The sequence below is a fragment of the Balaenoptera ricei genome, chromosome 12, assembly GCF_028023285.1.
Source record: "Balaenoptera ricei isolate mBalRic1 chromosome 12, mBalRic1.hap2, whole genome shotgun sequence".
In the NCBI taxonomy this organism is placed as follows: Eukaryota; Metazoa; Chordata; class Mammalia; order Artiodactyla; family Balaenopteridae; genus Balaenoptera; species Balaenoptera ricei.
In genome coordinates, this window is record NC_082650.1 from 35,038,428 (window position 1) to 35,059,656 (window position 21,229).

At 39.6% G+C, this 21,229-nt stretch overlaps 1 pseudogene; it reads right to left on the reverse strand.

Annotated features, from left to right (window-relative positions):
• Positions 1 to 1,720: 1,720 nt before the first annotated feature.
• Positions 1,721 to 6,303, reverse strand: LOC132376070 (ADP-ribosylation factor-related protein 1-like; annotated as a pseudogene).
• Between the last annotated feature and the right edge of the window lie 14,926 nt (positions 6,304 to 21,229).

A 21,229-nucleotide genomic window follows, 5' to 3' on the forward strand; every position in this document is an offset into this window, starting at 1 on the left:
TCCGTCACTGTCCATGAATCAATGTATGTTCATACATGACTATTTCTTTTTCCATACAAAGTCAATGACCAGGAGCACTGCCCAAAACTTTATTGAGTGCTGTAATTTTCTCTAGCCACTGTCTTTCAAGGCCACCACTAAGTGGGGCTGTAGTGAAATAGCTGTCTATTTTCAGCCTATACCCATATGCTGAGTCAACCAATTTATGAATTTAGCTTGGCCTTTTCTCCTCCAACTTTAGATGGTCACTTCTCACTTAGCTATTGCTACTTGATGAGAGAAGAGTTTTGGTGCAACAGTAGTGGGTGACATGGCAGTCTGCACTGTTTCACCAGTATCTCATTCCAGTTCACCATTGGTAAAAATTCTAAGAATCGCACTGCAAATGATAGGGTCCTTATTGCCACATAGCCAGCAGTGGATCTGGATCCAAAATCACATTTCTGCGTTTGCTTCCTAGGTATACTCCTAGTACCAAATCTCTTAGGTTAAATTCCACAGTAAATAGATTCTAAGACTCTAGCATCTGCATGCAGGTTTATTGGGGAGTGCTTTTACTGGGGAACAACACAAGTGAGGGATGAGGAAGGTAAAACAGGGCAGAGGATGAAACTGAACTGTGATTATTTGTAACAGAGGCCTCACCTGATCCTATGGATGTTTCTGAAACTGGGAGAGCCCCTCAGAATTGTCTCAGTTGAGTCAGGAGGATCAAGAATTTTGCACCACGACTTTGACTACTCATTAAATTCAAGCAGCCCTCAAGGAAGTGTTTTAATATTGACTAAGGCTATTTCTTTCAACCAAGGATAATTCTAGAGATGAACTCAGTTGAGAGCCATTGGCAGCAACACTCCTAGTAGCTGAGAGAATGAATGCATTAGTTTTGAGCCCTTAACATTTATTTCAACTGAAGTAATAATCAAAAGTATGAAAAAAGTTACTAAAGTTACTAAAGTAATAATCAAAATATGAAACCAATATATATTTAGTCTTTTAAAAAAAGGAAAACATGCAGAAATATGTAATCTTGTAATATTTGTATTACAAGAAGTGGAAAGATAAAAGAACAGAAGCACTAAGCCTTTGGGGCCAGTCCACCTTTAATGATTTATATTTCCCCTCCAGCTAAATTTGACTTTAAAGAAATCCCTGCCCACCATACCGGGTTTGAAGACCCAGAAAAGACAAGCACTGAGGATTTTATAATAATGCTATAATCAACTTTGGGCAGAGGAAATTTTTCAAAACTGATACCTCTGACACTAGGAGTTCTGGTTCTTAAGGAAACACAGGGGAACTCTCTTATAATTTCATAACCACTTTTAAAGAATTTTAAGTAGTTCCATTTTGCCACTTGAGACATCTCTTTTACATAAAAATTAGAGAAAGCATAGACTGCATCCTAAATGTTTGGTTTCAAGTCCTATCTGCCACCTAATAGCTGGATGACAAACAAGTTTTTAATTTCCCTATGCCTCAGTTTCCTCATATTTAAATATATGGGAAAGATAATGAACCTACCTCATGGGTTGATAGGATTAAATGAGCTAAGAAAAGTACTTTGTATGGTGACTGACATCACTCAATCAATGATTGTGGTTATTATTTTGTTGTCTAAGTAGGTGTTTTGCTATCCCTTCATACATAATCTTGATAATCTTATGGTATTTTAGCAGATGAGACACACTGTGTCTTCTCTATTGTGTTGTGCTGGTCTTTACCGCATATTTTGGATTCCACATATTGCTGTTGGGGCGGATGCAAACTGGTTCACTGAGATTAACTGTGGAATCTGTGTCAAAAATAACCCATTTATGCCAGGACTGACACTACAAATCTAGACCCTTGGTACCAAAATAGGAAATGGATTCTTAGCCCAGATTTTGCCATATTTTAGTGTTTTTAGAGATCATGAGGATTATGTTATATTCCTTTTTAATTATTTATTTTTGGATATATTAAGGCTAGATAAAGTACGAGTGCTATCATTGTAACGTGTTTACAGAATAATCCAATCTTGGTAGGGTACAAGCAGGAAAGTTTAATTTTTCTTCACTATTGCTTTCAATCTGTTTGGTTTGATCTAGTCTTCTTCATCCCTTGATGAAGAAGGGCAGGCAGATGTCATAGCTTCCTGAGAACTTTCAACTAAAAGGAGTTTATGTGTTATAAGTTCCACAACAGACTACAACATGACTTACATCTTAATCCAGTTTTTAAAAGCAACTCCCTTCCCTATCCTAACTCACGCTGACCTAGGGCTTGTGGTCTTGAATTAGTGGAGGGCCTATTCATTTATTCCTCCTCCCTCTTACCTGACATGAAAGAAATCTGAAGCAGCACAGTGAAGGAGAAAAGAGATTAGAACCAAAGTGCAAGCTTTTAATTTACTTTGTACTTCTTTGGTCCTGCAATTTTATTTTCTCTTGGCTACTGTTGATAGGTTGTCAATGCCTGCTCTGGGACAGACACCCAAATGCCAGCTTGTGCTGCATTTCATTCTTTGGCGGAGTTGTGGGGATTTCTGCACCGCATGGTTTAATGATATCGACGATGTCCTCTCCGGCTGACATCTTGTCATGCCCAACTCAGACCCTACACCTGGTGGGTTTATTCCGCAGTCTCTCACTTTTTTTTTTTTTTTTTTTTAGTCTCTCACTTTTGGGCTTCCACTGCGCCAGCCATCCACCTTCATAAATGGGGACCTTCAACATAGATTCATCCTGGCTCTGTCATGGCAGACTGTTGGGAGTTGTGACTGTTTATGGCTCCCTACCTTCAGGCCCTGCAATAAGGGGCTGCTTCACTTAACTTCAGCGTTATCCAGATACGAGGTAGGTATATGATTCTATGTCTGTGTATGCTCCCAAACTCCAGAGGACACAGGTTAAGCTACTGAGAATTCTCTCACTGCACCCCAGCTTGGTGCAGTGAGCTTGGGAGGGTCTATGAGTTTCTGACGCTTAGCAAATATGGGAGTGAGATGAGCATCTCTGGATTCTTCTCTTGGACAGCACAGCTCTTGAGGAGAAGAGGGATGTGAAAAGAAGAAAGGAAGATGGGAAAAGCCACAGCCCTTTTCTTCAACCTAGTAATGATTATCTGAAAAGACAACTATTTTTACTTCCAAGAAACCCTTTCCAAACTTCTGGTCTTCTCTGGATGTGGGTGATGGTCTGATGATGGCAGAATTGTTTGACATACCTTCAAAAAAGCCCCTCAGAGATGTGTATATTGGTCCTTCTTTAGGCTGAGTGGGTTCCTATCATTTATGACTTATAAGGTTGGTAATTTAGACAAAATTCTGAAAGATAAAAAAAAAAAATTCAATTTATCTCTGGGGTATGGTGGATAATTTATCTCTTTGTTCTTTAGCTTTCTCATTTGCAAAAGGGATAAGATAATAGTACCTACATAGAAAGTTGTTGTGAAGCTTAAATAAGGTAATCCATGTAAAAGCTATAGCTGTTTAACACATTTTTTTTTTTTTTTTAAACAAAGCAAATGGAAAAACCACAAGGCAAAGCAACCCCAGGCCCCAGGATGGGTGGCACCGGGCGGGCAAGAGCTCCCGCGGCTCTGGGGATGAGCGGTGGGCGCCAGGGGGCGTGGCTGCGCTTGCGTGACGTCCTGCTGCCGGCGGCCGGCGCACGTTCCGCACGACGCGCTTCACCGACGCCCTCGCGCAGCCCCTTGCCTGTGAGGGCCGAGCAGGCCTGGGTCAGGCTGGCGCGCCCGCCCGGTCTTGGAGGTGCAGTGCCTGAACGCGGTCTGGATGTCGCGGATCCAGAGGCAAGTCTCAACGTCCTGCTTGCTGGCCAGCACCAGGATGGGGACGCGGCCCAGCGCCTCGCTCGTGACCGTCTTCTCCAACGCTTGGACCCGGACAGTCTCTCCTCCTCCGTGGAGGCCATGACATAGAGGACGCCGTGGCCCTCTGCTTGGTCCTTGTCGCACAAGGACTGCAGCTCTTCCTGCCCCGCACCCCCCCCCCCCCGCCCAAACCCCGCAGCAGGAGGCGAGCCTTTCCTGCGTCCACAGTGCCGAGGTTTAGACCCACGGTGGTGGTGATTTCGGACAGAATCATCCCCTTGGAGTTCTTATGAAACCGGGTTTTTGACCGCTCCAAGACAGTAGTCCTCACGGCGTTGTCCAGACCCAGGATCAGGATGCCGTACTGGTCCTTCAGAAGCATGTCCTTGTACAGGTGACGTCCTGCACCCACCCCTGGCCCCTGGAGCCACCGCGCGCCCGACGGCCCGTGGGCCGTCCCAAGCACAGTTCTTCGTACACGGTAAGAATTCAATCAGGGTGAGCCACCATCATATAATCTGGTATCTTTATTTCACTATAAATAAATGTTGATGGAGTGTATGTTTGTTCGTTTACTTAACATATATTTACCAAACATTTAACTGTCATAGGAACTTTGGGGAGAGGTAATGAAACAATCAGCCGTCGTGAAGCTTATGTTCTAGCGGGGGGAGGGAAATAATAAACAATCGAATAAGATTTATAATGTGTCAGATAAAGATTAGTGCTATGAAGAAAAATAAACAGGGGGAGTGGATCAGGGGTGTGGAGAAGTGCTGCTATTTTAAGTGATGTAAGGACTCACTGATGAGGTGACATTTGAGCAGTGATCTGAGGTAAAGAATGTTATTCAGCATGTTAGCAGAAAATGTGTTAATTAAATTCAGTATTACAATCTCCAAAAGTGTGATACTATTTATAACTCAAACAGATAACTAAGCCGTATGCCCAATGAAGAAAAAAATTACCTTGAATCGAGTAGATTAATTCAGTTATTCAGGAGAGAGTTTATACTGTATATTAAAAATATATATTGGTCCAGCCTGGAAATCTTCCTTTTTCTTGCCTTTTATCTTGTCTTGTGATTTTTTTTGTTTAAGGTCAGGCATGAGATAATAAGAATTATAAACAGGCCCTTAGTGTGAGGTTCTATGTTAATCTGGCTAGAGGTTGGGCTGTGTTTAATGTTTGCTCTAGCCGTAGGTGCCACTGGCTTCAGATTCCTGGAGTGTACTTGTTTTTGTCTCCCTGTTTTTGGAAGCTTCCCTAAGAATTCCTCCTTAGATAAAGTCTGCACCTTGCAGCTCTTTCAGTGTTATCTACTGTTATTATACTGGAGTCCTGTTGGTGTGGTAGTAGGGTGTGTGGGTGGAAAAGTGATCTATAATCTTATGATTAAAAGTCAGTCATTTAGTGGGCCTGTGTCCCTGGGTTTTGACTTTCATAAGTGTTTCTTTGCTCTCTTCTTTCCCCCTTAGGTGAGACAGGAAGGCTAGAGGGAGCTGGAGTTGGGTGAAGACCCTTCCTTCTACCTAGGGTAAGTTGCTGGTAGAGTCTTTTTCCCTGGAGAGTAGGCCTTTGTTATAGAGAATGCTCCAGATGTATTTCAAAATGATTACTTTTCCTCCGCCTGCCAGAGCCAGGATGGGATAGTTCATAGCTGTTCGCTGAAAACCTGGAGGGTTCCCAGAATGAAAACCAATGAAAGTATAGGAGCAAGATCTTATTTTTAAAAGAATAATTATTGACATACAGCTTATTAGAGATATGCACAAATCATAAGTGTACAGCTCAATAAATTTTCACCAAGAGAAAGTACCCATATAACCAGCAACCTGATCAAGAAATAGAACATTGGCAGCGTCCCAGAACCCCACTAATGACCACTTCCAGTCACTATGCTTTCCAAGGTAGTCGTTATCCTAACTTCTCACAGTATAGATTAGTTTTGCCTATTTTTGAGCTTTATATAAATGAAATCAAAAAGAAGGAATTCTTTTGTGTTTGGCTTTATTTCAATCAACATAATGTTTGTAAGATTAAACTGTGCTATTCCATGTAGAAGGAGTTCATTCACTCTCATTACTGCATAGCATTTCATTGTATGAATGTAAAATCATTTATTCATTCATTCTGCTGTGATGAACCTTTGAATTGTTTCCTTTTTTACTTTTTTAAGGAGAGTGCTGCTATGCACTAGTGTACATGCCTTTTCATGAACATATGTAGTTGTTTCTGCTAAGTGTATATCCAAGTTTATATCTAGGAGTGGAATATACATATTTGTCACTAGTAGATACTGAATGCCAAATAGACGTGCAAGTGGCTGTAACACTTTCAACATATGAGAGTTTGAGTCGCTCCACATGCGCACCAATACTTGCTATGATCAGTCTTTTTCCATTTAGCCATTTTTGTGCGTGTTATGTGAAAAGAGCAGCTGATAAAATGTAAAACCTACCTGTTAGTTTTGAATATTGGCTGCATGCGGTCTTGAACTCCGAGTTTTGTCTCTTCAGCACCTTGATATTTTCAGAAGTTCTCTGTGGGTTCTCTGCCTCCTTGCAGTTGCCCCCTGACTAGACCCGTTGTCCAGAATCTTGGTCTCTCACTGTGTTCCAGAAATTGGCAGATTCCCTGAAGGAAGTATGTTTTTCATCTCCTTTGTTTTTTTTTCTTTTTGTGGCTTGAAACAGCAATCATCATTTTGTTATCTCTCACAGTTTCTGTGGGTAAAAAATTTGGAAAGGTTCAACTCAGGGTATTCCATGAAATTGCAGTCAGTGATGTGAAACAAGAACAGTGGAAGCTGCAACAGCTGGGCACTGCCTCTTCATGTAATCTTGGGGCCTCTCTCTTCATGTAGTCTTGAGTATCTCCATATGGGTTCTACATGTGGTCTAGTTTGGGCTTCTTACAGCGTGGTGGCCTCAGGGCAGTTGGACTACTTATGTGGTGGCTGTAGGACTTTGCTCCTCAAGTTCTGTGCTTCAGCAGTCCTCCAGCACCTTCAAAATTATATATGTGTGTGTGGTATATACATACATACATATAGACATACGTATAGACATATGTATATATGTATGTATATATACATATACATGCATGTATATATCACACATCATAAACAGAAGTAGAAATAGAAGTCCTATTTGATGAGTCTTATTTATTTGTTCTTAGGAACACTTGTAAGGGTTTCTCTGAAACAAAAAATGATTTTTGCTATTTGGTTCGTTTGCTTGTTTTTTAAGAGAGAAAATTCTAGCCAACGTAGTCTCTAAACATTATATCTCTTCCACAGGAGAATCAATATAGAATAAGCTAGTCTGAAATTTGTGGATTTCCAATTCTAAATAGAGTGTCATGAATTCATGCTTAAAGCTTTTGGTATAACCCATTTTCAGAAGTGTTGAGGACAGCACTTATAATACACGGTATACATCAAATGCCCTGCATTGATCTACAATTTAGTAGAAAGGCAGACAGATAAATGCGCTGACATCATTTTGTCATCCACAAACATACCACTAAATGTATTTCTGAAAGTGTTGAAAAGAGCAGTGGGTACTGTCATTTTATGAAATGTACTGCATTTGTATTGAGAACTGATGGGGAAAAGAAAATAATCCACTGTGAATGTGCTTTAACCAAGAGACTGGATTTTTCTAAAAACAAAAAAGCAAAAAACAGTAAAGTAGTTGCCTTAAGGTCACAACACTCAAAGAAGTGGTGAGTCAGCAAAACAAAACTAAGATAAATCATCAGGAGGAAGAAAATGTTGAAAGACAAATATAGAATTATTTCTGTTCTTTTGGTTTTTTATTTTTCCAAATAAATTACTTGCAATTTAACCAAGGTCTACTCAAAGGGTAGAGAATTGTTCTGTGATGTTTTTAAAAGAGCAAATATTACATGATGCTGTTATCAAACTTCTAACCCCAACCATATTTAAGTTGCTAAAAATTTAAAGCATGCTTTACTGCGTGAATGGCTACACCAAATAACAGATTTTCAATGTAGGCAAAACAGCCTTATATTGGAAGAAGATGCCATGTAAGAATTTTATAGCTAGAGAGGAGACATTATTTCCTGGCCTAAAAGCTTCAAAGGACAGACTGACTCCCTTGTTAGGGCCTAATGCACCTGGTGACTTTAAATTGAACCCAATGCTCACTTACCGTTCTGAAAAATCCTAGGGCCCTTCAGAATTATGCTCAATCTACTCTGCCTGTGCTCTATAAATGGAACAACAAAGCCTGGATGACAGCACATCTGTTTACCTCATGGTTTACTACATATTTGAAACCCACTGTGGAGACCTATGGCTCAGAGGAAAGATTCCTTCCAAAATATTACTGCTCATTGATGATGCACCTGGTCACCCAAGAGCTCTGATGAAGGTGTGTAATGAGAATAATGTTTTCATGCCTGCTAACACAATATCCATTCTGCAGCCCATGGATTAAGGAGTGATTTTGATTTTCAAGTCTCATGATTTAACAATATATTTCATAAGACTATAGCTGCCATAGATAGTAATTACTCTGATGGACTGGGGTAAAGTAACTTAAAAACCTTCTGGAAAGGATTCACCATTCTAGATGTCATTAAGAACATCCGTGATTCATGGGAAAAGCTCAAAATATCAGCATTAACAGGAGTTGGGAAGAAGTTGATCTAACCCTCATGAATGACTTGGAGGGGTTCAAGACTTCACTGGAGGAAATAACTGCAGATGAAGTGGAAATAGCAAGAGAACTGGAATTAGAAGTGGAACCTGAAGATGCAACTGAATTGCTTGCAATCTCATGATAAAACTTGAATGGATGAAGAATTGCTTTTTATGGATGAACAAAGAAAGTGGCTTCTTGAGATGGAATCTACTCCTGGTGAAGGTGCTGTGAAGATTGTTGAAATGGCAACAAAGGATTTGGAATATTTCATAAACTTGCTTAATAGAGCAGCAGCAGGGTTTGAGAAGAATGACTCCAGTTTTGAAAGTTTTATTATGGGTCAGATGTTATCAAATGGCATTGCATGCTACAGAGAAATTGTTCGTGAGAGGAAGAGTCCATAGATGCGGCAAACTTCACTGGTGTCTTATTTTAAGAAATTACCGCAGCCATCCACCCTGATCTGTCAGCAGCCGTAGACATCGAGGCAAGACCCTCTACCAGCAAAAAGTTTACAGCTTGCTGAAGGCTCAGGTGATGGTTAGCATTTTTAATTAAGGCACGTACACTGTTTTTTAGGTGTAATGCTACTGCACACTTTAAATAGACTACAGCATAGTGTACACATGACTTTTATATACACTGGGAAACCCAACAATTTGTGTGACTCCCTTTATTGTGACATTTGCTTTATTGTGGTAGTCTGTAACTGAACCCACAGTATCTCTGAGGTATGTCTGTATTTTCTGCGCCTAATTGGGTGAAGAGTATCTTACTTTGAGGTGGTGACCAAAGCATAAAGGTCAAACAGATGCCTGCCCTTGTCAGAGACTCCCTCTTCCCCTTCCATGTTCAGGAATCTTGTGTGTTTAGCATTGGCCAGGTTTGCCAGTGCTGTTCAGTCCGAGATCTCAGAGCTGGTACTGGCCCCCAGTGTATGCCCTGAGATTGGAGAATGCTCTGCACCCACCATGTTATTGGTTTTATATGGTACTCTGGCACTCTGGTGGATCCGTAGGCCTGAGAATTATAGGGGTGGACTGCAAGGCTTGAGTGCTTCCTCCTGTTGTCCCAGGTAGATGGGCCTTCAAAGAGGGAAGCTCCCTCTCATCCCTCAGTGTAGTGTCAGAGAAGTTCAAAGCCAAAACTGTTTTGGGTTCCCAAGGCTACAGCTTCTTTTGTTACAATAAAGTGTTGTCACTGCATAATGCAGTGTTTACAGTGAAAAATAGGTAATATTAACAGCAAGAATTTATTACATTGCTTTTAAGCTTAGCTTATATAACAGACATGCAGTGAATAATAGGTGCTATTATTAACTTCATTTCACAGGTGAGAAAATAGAGGCACAGAGATGTTAAGTAAATTACACAAGATCACATAAAACAGAAGAATTGTCCACAGTAAATAAGTATCATCATTGAAGATCAAGTTCACAGAGATGTAGTTGGATTATTCCACTCTTCTTGCCATGCTGATGGCTGCTAGTGCAGATTCCTGGCCTGGGCAGAGGGGATAAACCCCACTCCTCCGGAGATACTGTGTCAAGAGATCTCCATGCAAAAACTGACCAGGGGGGGCTTCCCTGGTGGCGCAGTGGTTGAGAATCTGCCTGCCAATGCAGGGGACACGGGTTCGTGCCCCGGTCCGGGAAGATCCCACATGCCGTGGAGCAACTAGGCCCGTGAGCCACAATTACTGAGCCTGCGCGTCTGGAGCCTGTGCTCCGCAACAAGAGAGGCCGCGATAGTGAGAGGCCCGCACACCATGATGAAGAGTGGTCCCCGCTTGCCGGAACTAGAGAAAGCCCTCGCACAGAAACGAAGACCCAACGCAGCCATAAATAAATAAATAAATAAATAAATAAATAAATAAATAAAATTAAAAACAAACAAACAAACAAAAAAAACTGGCCAGGGCTGTCAGGGCTACAGTTTTTGAGATGCATTCACTTCCCCAGAGTGTTAGTCTATTCTGCATCAGATCTCCTTCCAGTTTTTTCAGCTCAGAGATCAAACATTTTATTTTTTCCTTTTCCTCTATTCCAATCCACTGCTTCTGTCTCTTGTGGTAGTTTTATTTTAGGTTCTCCATTGTCCTTCCCTGTAACTAAACCTTAGTCAGGCCTTCTCTTTCTCTCTCCAAAAGGTTTCCTTAGTTTTATGATTTTCTCACTGAATGTAATCCTGAAGATGATGCAGTGTGCAAATAGGTATCACATGATAATGATGACGATGACGATGATGATGATGATGATGATCGTGATGATGATGGTGAAGAAACTTTCCTACTATAATACAACTTTGAATCAAACTTTGGCCATAGTATATAATATTCCAGATATGCTAGTATCAGTCAAGTCTGTCTATTTAGAGCTTCATCATGAATAGGGAGTAGTCACAATATTTACCCCTAAGGCTTGGATAAGTGGATTTGAAGTTTCTTCTGGTTGTATTAGAAGAAAGATGATTGTTAATTTCTAACTTGCCAAACAGCTACACAAGGTTCCTGCTGCTTCATGTTTGCTGTGCACACCATTTGTTAAACATTTTCTCACTGCACACATCTTCCCTCTGAAGGACTCCTAAGAAGCCTTGACTGCTGTTTTGATTCCATGAGCATTTTTTTGAGAGCCCGTATATGTTATATATAGTGTTGGGAGACCCAAACTCGAGTTAGACAAAGTCCCTTTCTCCAAGGAGCACTTTTGATCTGTTTGGGTAATAATCTCTGGGTCTAAGGGTAGGATATATCTAATACAGAAATGTGTTCCTTCCCTCAACTAAACTTCATCTAACAAATGAAGACATAAGTGTCAAAAGGCTAGATCTCTGATTTTCAGTGGTTAGCAAAAAAGAAAAAATGTTTCAGGTTTAACAGCTATATACAAAATATGTAAAGACACTGGATTGTCAGATAATTATGTCACCCAGTTAAATTTGAATTTCAGGTAAACAATGAATATTTTTTATTTTTACTTGCTAAATGTGGCAACCTTAACAAAGTGAGAATGTGTGTTAATTCCTGTTTATGATAAATATTATTATTTTTTCAAGAAGGAATGACATAGTAGAAAAGGAAAGAGATTTGGAATCAGCTAGATGTGGATTAAAGTGTGATTTTATCAGTATCTTGCTAGGTGACAGTGGGAAAATAATTTGTCTCTGAACCTCAGTTTTCTCGCAGAAATGGTAACAATTATGGTCAAATGTTGTTGAATGGCTCATTAGTGATATATAAAAATAGCTAGCATATAGTGGGGACTGTATTATTTTCACTTGCCAGTGGCGGTAATAGTAATAATAATAATAAAAAAAAAAACTAACATTTATTCAACACTATGTGCTAAGGACTCCACATGTATATATTAACCCATTTCATCCTCACTACAACTTCTTGGGGTAGATAAACAATTTTTTTTGTTTTAAAGATAAGACATATGAAGCACAGAAAGTCACACAGCCAGTTTATGTGCAAAACAGGATTAAACATTATGCCATAGTGTCTTTCCTCTATGCACCATTTAGAAACAATGATTTTAGACAGACTAGTGTGACTAGCAGCAATACAAATATTTGATGGCTGTTGAAGATCAGAGATGCTCAAAAGAACATTAGTGTGAGAGGCAGGAGCGTAACTATGGACTCCTTCACCACCAAGGGCCAGCAGAACCACCTTGTCAGAGTTATTGGTCTTTTCAGTTACATCTTGGGATGGAGATGCTTGTCACTGCTACTGCTGCTGTTGATGATGATGATGATAATAATAATAAAATAATAATAGCAGCTAACATATATTGATCATTTACCATGCGCCAGACCATAGTTTAAGCATTTTACATGATTAATCTACTTAATCCTTACAAGATTTATAAATAAGGAAACTGCGTCTCAGAGAATTTAAATAATTCACACAGTTCAATCACCCCTCTTTTACTTCAACAATGAACATTTACAAAACCTGACCATAGCTATAATTAATCCTTTATTCCTCTATGTTCCTGTAGAATTAGTCACTTTTAAAGTACTTCTCATAATGTTAATTAAAACTTTTCTACTTTTTCCTTGAGAAAGAGATTCTTGTTTTACTTTTCCCTGTATCCTCCCAGCATTCTACATTGGACATGGCTGTTCTGGTTATCTATTGCTACATGATAATCCATTCCAAAACTTAGTTGCTTAAAATAACAATATATCTTTTATCTTTTCTGGGTGTTGACAGACTCAGTGGTTGGTTGTTTCTTAGGGTCATTCATGTGGTTGCAGTCAGATGGCCTGTGGCTGGAGTCATCAAAAAGCTTCCTCACTCATGTGTCTGTCACTAGGGCCCATCAGCCATCTCTCCCACATGGCCTCTGTGTGTGGTTAGCCTGGGCTTCCTCATACAGTGAGACTCAAGGGCATTAACGTTCTCACAAGGTGACTGACTTCTCCCCAGGACAGGCATTTCAAAAAATACGAAGTAGAAGCTACCAGTTTTTCAAGGCCTGGCTCAAAAAAGGAACAACATTAATTCTGCCCAGTCAGTTATTCTAATTGGTCAGAGCTTTTGCAGAGCCCATCTAGATTCAAAAGAAAGGAAAATAGACACCCCCCGCCACCTCACCAGATCTCAATTTGAAAAGTGTCAAAGAATGTGTGGCCATCTTTAATCTACCACACTGGAGTTTCTCAGTAAGTGTTAGATAGGTGGATTAATGGATGGATAAATGAAAAAGATCTAGGCCAAAGAAAGCAAATGGATGAGGAGAAATGAGGGGTAAAGATTAAAAATAAAAATATTTACAAAGAATACTACTAGTTAAAGTTTACAAGTACCTGGGAGCATGTGTCATGTTCTAGATATTACAATGGAAAATATATAGGTAAAAGATACAATATATACATATCTTAAATATGACACAGGTTCTTCCTTTTCATACTAATACATTGGAATGGAGGTATTTGGAAAATTTTAATAGGCATAATGGCTCTTGGCATTGCCTTTTGATCAGATTGGCTTATTCTTCTCTCCTATTTTCATTCAAGTGTTTCTTCTCCACTTAAGAGTTTACTTTTGAAAAGTCAGAGACTTGGAGCACTCTACCGTTTTCCCCCATGTCTCTCCTATTCTTTTGCCTAAGAAATTTCAAATAATGTAGTGGTTTTATAATTTTTTTCTTTCCCTAAATGCTGAAAGTGATTCTAGACCTCAGCTTCCATTTTATTTTGAAGACTTCTACATAGTAGGTAGAAGAATTCAGTTATTTCATAGCCATCATAACCAGAACAAACTTCCTTGACTCTTTTTTTTTTTAATTTTTATTTATTTATTTATTTTTGGCTGTGTTGGGTCTTCGTTTCTATGCGAGGGCTTTGTCTAGTTGTGGCAAGTGGGGGCCACTCTTCATCGCGGTGCGCGGGTCTCTCACTATCACGGCCTCTCTTGTTGCGGAGCACAGGCTCCAGACGCGCAGGCTCAGTAGTTGTGGCTCACGGGCCCAGTTGCTCCGCGGCATGTGGGATCTTCCCAGACCAGGGCTCGAACCTGTGTCCCCTGCATTGGCAGGCGGACTCTCAACCACTGCGCCACCAGGGAAGCCCTCCTTGACTCTTGATATGTTCATTGATGCTTCTGTCTCAAACCTTCTTCTGTCCCCATCTCTGAGAAATTGCTTTTTAAACTTGCACAAATTATTTCAACTTCCTCACTGCTTCTTAGAGAAGAGTAGAGAAAAATATGGGACATGAACAGGGACATAATGAGAGAGTAAAAACCGCCAGGACTTTAAATGTTAAAATCAACAAAATATGCAAAATGCCTTGAGGCAATGTAATATCACTGTCTCACAGAAGGCAGAAAATTACTAGGAGAAATTTAAATGATGTGCTGGAGAATGTCAACTGCATTCGGAATGGAGCTTTGGATTTTTATAGGAATTGAATACACATTTCAGTCATTAAAATGAAACACTCTGAAATTGTTTCAGATTGAACTTTACATGGGCCGAGGAAGAAATTACAATTAAATATATCATGCCAAGTTTTTAATTTATGAAATGAGACATGGGGTTTTCTGAGAAAGGAAATAAAATGAAAGTTTGTCTCTAGAATCCCTTCCATTCCTAGGGTGTCAAATTTGGGGACCAAAATTTCACCTCCATATCCACCCCATTAAAACCCTGTGGGAAATGATGTAGATATGACCTTCAGGGGCTTCTAGAGAGTGAGTAATAACCAGAAGCAAACAGATAATAAATCCTCTTTGCAGTGATTTGTTTTCAGGTGTTTCTTCTTAATAACCCCTGAACAAAATAATTTTATTACAGTCTCCTCTCCGCTTCACTGTACCTCCACTGCTGGGGTCATGGGCTTTATTTGGTTACCACATTCTGCTTTTTATTTCTGATCTCATTATATTTCTATTTTGTTGATTTTGCGTCTCCTCAGTTACACGTATCTGGGTTTCTAACCTAAATGCAATTCTTAATTGCCCATTTAATTGATGATGTGGATGTGGCATCCTTGACCTTGGACAGTCACTAGTGAACCACCCAGTTAACCAAAGAGGCCCAGACTCTTTCTGGGGAGTCTTCCGAGACATTCACTCATGAACTGGGCCTCTGTGTCCCCTGCTCAGAAATATACAAAATCTCAAAGGGACTGCCAGGTATATCACCCGCTTTGCCCTGCAGATGGTAGGGGCTTCCAGCCATCCAGACAAGAATAATCCTGTGAGGATCACAGGTAACACAGGGATTCTTGACTGAGGTGACACCACCTTTTTTATCCAATTATCCTTCTAACACACCACATCTTAAAAATCCCTTCCCAAATACTCTATCAACTTTGTTCTTCCCACTGGTCCCCACCAAACTTCGTTTGCTACCTCAGGTTGTTTTTAGATTCTGCCCAGCATGTTTTTTTTTGTTTGTTTGTTTTGTTTGTTTTTTTTAATATCCTTTTCTTTCCCATATTACAACCCACAACAACAATTAGAGATCTTTCTTCAGCTGTGGAAGGTGAATCATTCTTTCAGTTAAAAATAAAAATGTGTAGTTACTCACACAAATATGATATCAGAATCTGGGTTCTTAGAAGATAATAGCCCAGCTTCAGAAAGAACTTAGTTCTTTCTATGCCTCTTCCTTTTCTCAGTCCTGTCATTCTTCTCTCACACCTCTGAGACCCAGTATTATACTCATTTTTCATTTTCCTGCTCTGATAGGAAGGATTTGAAAATTATATCAAGAGTAATTGGCAACACAGAAGTTTTCTCAATGCAATAAAAAATCTAGCAGTAGGTAATCCTGGATTGGTATAGCAACCCTGTGATACCCTTAGGATGATCCAGTTCCTTCTGTAATTCCTTTTCTTTTAAATAAACTTCTTATTTTAGAATAGTTTTAGATTTACAGAAAAATCATAAAGATCATACAGAAAATTGTTATGTATGTCCAATTTCCCATTATTAACGTCTTGCATCTTATGTACATTTGTCACAATTAACAAATCAATATTGATGCACAATTATTAACTAAACTCTAGACATTATTCAGATTTTATTAGTTGTTTCCTAATGTTATTTTACTGTGCCAGAATCCCATCAAGGATACTGTATTACATTTACTTGTGACATCTTCTTAGGCTCCTCTGAGCTGTGACAGTTCTCAGACTTACCCTGTTTCTAATGACCTTGACAGTTTTGAGGGGTATTGGTCAGATATTTTGTAGAATGTCCCTCAATTGTGGTTTGTCTGATGGTCTTCTCATTGTTAGACTAGAGCTATAGGTTTGGGGAAGAAAACTCTAGAGGTGAAGTGCTATTAGTATTTCATTATATCAAAGGTACATGCGATCAACATGACATCACTGTTGACTTTGATTATCTAGTTAAGGTAGTGTTAGGTTTCTCAACTGTAGAGTTAACTTTTCCCCCTTTCCAAAGTGTACTTTTTGGAAGGAGGTCATTATAATCGTGACACAAAGCTTGGGGAATTATGCTCTACCTCCTGGGGGAGGGGGGAATATATCTACATAAATTATTTGCAATTGTTCTGAATAAGATATTTGTCTTTTCCTTCATTTATTTATTTATTCAAACATTTGTTTATATCAGTATGGACTCATGAGTATTTATTTTTTACTTGGGGTTATAATCCGATATTCTTTTTCAAATCGTTTCTAGATTTGGCCATTGAGATTCTTTCAGTTTGTTTCTGTGTCCCTTTGAAATACCCTATCAGTGTGTGTGTGTGTGTGTGTGTGTGTGTGTGTGTGTGTGTTTGTGTTTTGTTGTGTTTGAGTACTTCCTTTCTGGCACAACGAAATACTCCAGGCTCATCCTGTATAGTTCCTACCCCAGTCCTAAAATTAGTCATCCATTTACTTAACCATTCAATACCAGTATACATGTATAGCAGTGTCAGAATTATATCCCATACCCCCATGGGAAAGAACTAAATGGATGGTGGTTGTGAAAACCAGTCTCTCACTGTTGGTGTGGGAGGTTAGAAATAAGGGGAGGACGCTAGAATGATCCATGCAGTAATAGATTAGCATTAAAGACATCACTATGAACTCATGTTTAGCTTAATAGAAATATTTATAAATATGCATGTACATGAGGGATTCTATACACATAGATATATTTCTTTGCTCTGTCATCTGAATAAGCCTAGAAACAATGACATCCCAGAGGCAATGAGTACACCTAGTACTCAGATCTTGGCTTCTAGTACCATCCTGCAATAAAAGGAACTAGGACTCCTTGGAGAAATGACTGATTGTAGGATTGGGGCAGGAAATATACAAGATGAGCCTGGAGCTTGTATTTGCATTTGATTAGTTTTCTCATCCTGCTTTCAGTCTTTGGAAATTAAAAGTCCAAAGCCCTCTTTTAATTTTCAGTATTCTCGAACACAATTCTTTTAAAACGTTATAGGCTTCCTGTGTATTAATTCTGATTTATTTCATTAGACAAAAGCCACACCCACAGATATCTTCAAGGTTAGCCCTTTTCTACCTTCAGTTTACCTGTGAGGTTGCTGAGGGACAGTGCTCTTAAGGTTCACAGAAATCTTTTTGTTTAACTGAAAGGCATGCCCTTAAGGTCTTTTTCAGCCTTTTTGTCTGTCCAGAAGGTGCCAAGAGGCCCTGCCTTAGGTTTTTCTGATACTCCATAGTCACATTTTGGATTTGATCTTTGGCTTGGGACCCTTTCTCATTTTGAGAGGCTTTTGCTAGCTGAAAGGACTGTTTCAAGGGCCTTTGCATACTCTTCAAATCCAATTCAAACCTGCATAATTGTTTTTCAGTTCATCTCTTCTCTCATTTTACCGTAGGCAGCTCAAAGAAACCAGGCAGCGCTCTCAACGTTCGACCTGGAAATTTCCTTAGTTAGATCACCAAGTTCATCAGGTACATTCTCTGTTTTCCATGTTACTTCAGATGACAGCTTTGTTCAATTTTCTGTCACTATATAAAAGGATCTCCTTTCCTTAACCTTCTAATAATATTTTCCTTACTTTCCTTCAAGCTTCCACAGACAGCTTCCTTGAGGTCTTTTAAAACCTTACTAAAATTTTCTCCAGGCCTTTTAGGCTTTCCTAAATAGTCTCTTCAAGGCTCTTCCAGCTTCTGCCTGGTCTCAAATCCAGTGTCACATATTTTTGGTTTTTATTGTGGTACCCACTTTCAGGTATTAGATTCTGTTCTAGTTCTCTATTGCTGCATTACAACTTATGGGTCAACAACAATAATTTCATTCCCTGCTGTGGTAAATTTGGGAAGGGCTTGAGTGTGTAGTTCTGATTCAGAGCCTCATGCAGCTGCAGTCAGTGACTGAAGCCGGAGAAGGTGAGAGCTGCATCCCTCTGTCTTCTTGTGGTCTTAGGGCTTCTTTATTGGTCCCCCTATGTGGGTTGGTTTGGGCTTCCTTACAGCATGGTGGCCTCAGGGTAGTTGGACTGCCTATGTGGTAGGTGAGGGAAGCAGCATGAGAGTTTGAGCAAGCAAGAAAGAAGGTGAAATGCCTTTAGGCATCTATCCTCACAATTTATACAGCATGTTACCTCCCATATTCAGCTGGTTTCGAGAGCCCCTATACATTCAAGGGGAAATTACATTCCATCTTTTGAAGGAGAAGGGAAAGGGTATAAAGGCACAGTTTTATTTTGTATACCTGTGATTAGTACAAAAAGCCTTTGCCTTTGGCATGCAAAAATATAGAGATGGTGGACCTGTTGGAAAAAAAACGCCAGGACCCTCTGGGAAGCAAGCCCCCTCTGCTGCCTAGAAATAAAAGTTATAGATAATTACTTTTTTTGCAGTAAAATATACACAATGTAACATTTGCCATTTTTAATCAATTTTAAGTGCACATTTCACAATGCTGTCCATTGAATACCTTCACAATGTTGTATAACGATCACCACTCTTCAAGAGAAATCATTGCTTTTGGCAGAGGACCAGTTCATGAAGACCTGAACCAAGTTCAATGACAAGGAAGAAACCACAGCGTCTAAAGAGGAACTGTGCTAAGACTGAAAGATTTGGGGCTGGTGACCTAGGCTTAGTGCAAGGGCTGTGGAGGGCTTAATCAGGTGCTTATGTATCACCCAGATACCCTGCTGTTAGCAGCCGTGATGGCAGGTGCTGGGCTTTAGAGAAGAGTAGAAAAGTAGTTGGAAAAATGAAGAAAATATGACTATATTTTCTCTAATTTTGTATAACTCATCATGCCTGTTGCTTAGAGTTAAGCCTGCATACACTGATCTTCAAAAACTAGAAGAAGTTGACTTTGAATTTAACTTTCAGTTTAATATATTCTTAGCAACTGTGTTCACTAGAGTGGGGGTTATTTCATTTCTGACTCCTAGTAACTCAGGCATTAGAACAGATAAGGAAAGTGACAAGTCCGTTTTCATTCTAGTATTATTATAGCTCTTTGCTGTCAGGAAAGCCAGGCTGTTTTGCTTCCTTTCTGTAGGAAATTGTCAGTTGATAGGCAAAACTTCAAGAATAATTAAAGAAATAGGATATGTTCCCTCCCTTGGGAAAATCAGTCTTTTGCAAATGTATTTAAATGAATTCAGTATCCTTTCCTTTTAATAGTGCTTATCTGGGTGAAAACATTTATTTTAGATTTTATTATGGCACCCAGAAAACTATGATGCCTCTTTAAAAATAAATTATAGTGTAAAAGCCACAGAGGAAGCTGATTGAAAGAAAAAACCTCAGGAACATTCCTTGTGTCTCCTGCTGTCTCATATGCACTTAAAGTATGCCAAATAAGTCTCACAACACTTCCTGTTACCCGAGACTATCTTGAAGTGTCTCAGTAAATGTTTAATGCATCTCTGTCTCTTATTCAGCATGCCAGGAGGAGAAAGATTTGTTTTTGGCAGAGGTGGGTTTTGACAGATGCCACAGGTTAATTCAGCAGGTGTTATTGCATTTGTGTAAATCAAGGAGGTTTGACAGCTGCTCAGAAATACTAGACGTTCTCTTTGGGAAACGAGACTTTGACACGTGGATTAGGTCACAAATGAGTGTCAATTCATCTGTTCACCTCACTTCTTCCTCCATAAAAACACGAAAAGATTGTTTTCATCAATATAAATACCCCTACTTTGAGAATGCTCAAGGCCGTGGTGTTTGTGTTTAGAACTGGAGATGAGATGGCAGAGCTGTTTGGAGGACTGACATGGGAATAGAGATACTAATAGTTCTAGAACCATCAAAAGGTTCACCATGTGCTTGGTGCACTGTGGGTGTGTGTGATATGTCATTTCACTCTTATGGCAATACTCTGTGAGTGATACAATTACTATCTTGTTTTAAAGATGAGAAAGCCAAGACTTGCAGAGTTTAAATGACTTGCTTAGGGTCTGCCTGGTGAGGTGCAGTACAGGAACTAAATGACTTCATGGTCAATAGCACCACCTACTACACTGTGTTGGAAAAGAGGCAGACAGGAAGGAGGAAGGAAATGTGTGGACCTTCATGAAACTATTCAACCTCATTTGATATGTATTCATTCAGTGCAATTTACCAATTATAAAACATGGAAGACATTAGATTTGCATAGCTGATTATAGTTGCTCTCAAAACAGAGAGTAAAGTGAAGTAGAAAATTGCTCAAAACCAGAAGTCAAAAGATTTGGATTTCAGTTCCACCTCTATTACAAACTAGCTGAGTGAACATGAGAGGGTTACTTAGACTCTTTTGTGACATGCAGAGGAAATAAAAATGAAAGATGGAGAGCGAACACTTTAAGTTCCAGATGGCTTTTTGATTTGTGGTTCCAGTTTTTACCTGATCCCCAGCTGCAAGCTTGCCATTAAACAATTCTGAAAGCTTATAATAATTTTACTCTTCAGATTAATCTAACTGGAATTGGTTGCTGTTACTTTCAGCTAACACAGCAGGAAATACTGAATCTGGTCCAATCTGAGTTTAACCACATCAAGATTTTAGAGCTCTACCCCCCTTTGTAGACATACCAGGTTCACAAATCGAGCATTCTGAAGACTCAAGGTTTATATTTACCCTTACAAGGTTTATATTTACGTTGGTCTCCTTTGCTGGTGTGTGGGCATGAGGGGGAGGGGCCTTTCATGGCACCCTTCTTCCCTTCAGGAGAGGAGAAGACCTGGGCTGCTCCAGTGCCCTTATGTAGATAATAATCCTTAACATCAGCCTCTGTGATCAAATGTACAGCTCTTTGCAGAATAGTACCTTCTACATAAGACTTTTGA